The following is a 3270-nucleotide window of genomic DNA, read 5'->3' on the forward strand; positions in this document are numbered from 1 at the left end:
TCCCTAATAACCTAGATGAAAAGACAACATTCGTCCTTTCCTTTAAAAACTAGCTAGAGATGTAATTTCAACCTTTGGTCTTTATCAACACCCCACCTCATCATGTTAACATGGTCCAATTGATTTCTGTTGATTCTGAGCTGCTGTTTCACCAAGGTAATATAAGTCAATAACTCAACTCATCATTTTCAAATACTGGGCCATTTATGTCAAAAGATGGGGAATAAGAAACAAGCAGCGTAACGCTTTCTAACTTAGTAGTAAAACCATCGGCTTATTATAATTAGAGTTACAACAATTTATTTACCGAAGGAATTAGAAACAATTAATGAACCCACGATAGGATATCCTATGTATGTGCTATTAAGTAGTAGATTTGCGCAAATAATTGTCCAGTGCTTTAGCAAGCTCCAAACTTGATGTATGGAAGTTCATGGAAGACATCTGAGACATTTATTCATATATATAAGGCTTCAAACATGTGCATCTTTGAGATCAAGACACAAACAAACCAATTCAAACTCAACGAATCCACCACCATTATTCGCAGTTTGAATGAAACATGTTCAACAAACTTACAAGCTCCTATGTATATAAGCGAGCTCTTATTATTAACGATACAATCACTCTTTAGTATACTCGTATACTAGCTAGCTAGCCTCTCATGGCGACTAGTTCATAACCTGTGAAGATACTTTATTATTAATGGTGGTAATGGCAACGCCTGGGAATGGTGAAAGCGATTCGAGGGTCTATGCCTGAATACTTCCAAGTGTCGGAATTGATGATGGCATAGAAACATGCCTCAGAAATTTGGAAGAGAGGCTCGCAGCATTTTGGAGAGACAGGAACGGTTAAGTCAGTTGCAGGTTTCTTACAGTGACGAAGAACATGTGTGAGCATTCTATCTGGACTGAACTTTCCACACACTCCATACCCATCTGCTTCAACCCCAGCAATGGCCACTATCGCCAAAAGCAGCACCAAGCAAATCACCTTCTTGATCTTTGTTAGTTTCCTCTGATTAACTTGAACAAGAAAGCTATGTGTGTTTGTATTTCACAGATTCGGCTCTGTCTCGAACTGTGTATATGTAGGCAGTAGCAGCACCTTGGAATGAGGTGACCTTGTTTCCAAAGTCTTAATCCTCTGGCTTTAATTTACAAGTTTCGGAATCTATGCTTATTGATTCCCAAGGAGGAAAGAAGTTGTTGATGATATTTGGACATCTCAGGACTAACAGACATGAAGCGCGCACATGGGATGGCCAGAAGCTGGAGTTTTATATTGGACTGCTCCCGGTTATTGTTATCAAAACTATATATTGGCCAAATAAAAGCTATATACTCCTCCGGTCTTTAATATAAAACTTATTGAACTAAATTAATTAGATCAAGAAAGTTAGTTAAGTTAGTTAATTATGAGAAATATGAAATGTTTTTCCTAAAATACCATAATCATCTTCCTTAATATTCTTCCTTCTCCTACTTGATTATGGTTGAGGGAGTATCAATAAAGATAATTTAGAAAAAATTAATAAATATGATAAATATGTCTTATAGTTAAGACTAAAATCAATTCAATAATTAAGTCTTTTATTAAGAATTGGAGCAGTATATGAGTTGGTTAATTTATTCCATTGTCTGCTAATTTCCTTTGAGTCAATGGGCTCAACACTATTAAACTATTTCACTTTTGATTCTGTTTTTCCACATAGGAGGTCAAGTTTTCTGGTTCAAGGACATAAACTAATGCTCCTCCAATCCTTAATATTAGACTTAAGCATTGAATTGATCTTAATTCTAAATATGACCTATTCCTCATATGTATCATTTTGTTTCTAAATTACTCCTATTGATACTTTCTCAACCTTAATCAAATAAGAAAGGGTAGAAAGATATTAAGAAAGATGATTATTGTGTTTTAGAAAAAAAAACATGTCATATCTTTTATAATTAACTAACTCATCTAACTTCTTTAATCTAATCAAATTAATTAAATAGGTTTTATATTACATCAGAGGATCATTTCTCAATAGATTGATTCAAATTTGATAAAAATTTAACCCAAGTAAGTATATATATTGCTAACTTGAGCACCAGGACCTTACGCTCATGTTTGAGTAGCCTAGATAACCATAATTCAATCAAATCATGCATTGAAATAAATTAATAATGTTAAGAATAGGATTGAAATAATCCAGGGACAGTTAAAGAAGGAGAAAGCCAACACTTATTCTTTTTGCCCGAGGCATTATAAAAATGGATAATTCTGGTCTCTGGTAATCTCTTCTCCTCTATGGGAAAAATATTTAAGTGTAGATTTTTAAGTGCTTATATAATATGCTCTAATAAAAATATATTGTGTGCTTTTATTAAATTATTATCACGATAAATTAAATTTTCATTAACTTAAAATCCATACATTTTTTCTTCTATTTTGAAGAAGACCAGTACTTAGTTAACTTGATATATGTTACCTTGCGACTTTGTTTAATGAAAATTGAGCCCATGTCCCTAATTAATTCAACCACCGCTAGTTGAATCAGATAAATTAACAGCACTTTTCTACGAAGATATCTTAATTATGACATTTTTTGCCAACCTTAACTGTGCAATTACTAATAAATAAATGGTTAAAATTAACAGGGAAAATTCAGTATTCGGGATAGATTTTGAAGTATTTATCAAAGGCTCCAATAAAAGTGAAATATTAGATAATGTATTTTTTTTATAAGAAATAAAATTATGTCATATAGAAATTTTTTTCATCATCCATTTTTGAACTCCTAATCTTCGTATTAATATTCGTAATTTTCTTCTTAAATTTGAAACAGGTAGTAAATTTGATATAGGAGGCCAATATTTTATCCGAGATTGGTCGATCCTTGAAAAGTAAAATTCATAATGCTACATTATTATGTATGGGTGTTAAATAGAGTTGAAATCAAACCGGGGCACATATAGGCAATAACTCAACTAATTTTTTCCATGCAGTTAATTGATGTTTAACATTGAAAGTAACATTTGAGTATTATTTGATACATAAGCCTAGTTCTTCCATTTGAATTCAAACAAGAAACCCCAGATAATTTTGTCACCCTATTGGTTTATATCATAATTAAGAGAAAAACAGTCCACTTATATATGAAACCCAATCACTACAAAAAAAATTGACTTTTTGTCACCGCTGAAAGTATAAAAATTGCCACTAAAAAATCGTTGCCATAGCGACCATAATTGAAAACTTTTAGCAGCAACAAAAAAAGTT

The sequence above is a fragment of the Neltuma alba genome, unplaced genomic scaffold (genome assembly GCF_004799145.2).
Source record: "Neltuma alba isolate B1F8T4 unplaced genomic scaffold, ASM479914v2 tig00010367_pilon, whole genome shotgun sequence".
NCBI lineage: Eukaryota > Viridiplantae > Streptophyta > Magnoliopsida > Fabales > Fabaceae > Neltuma > Neltuma alba.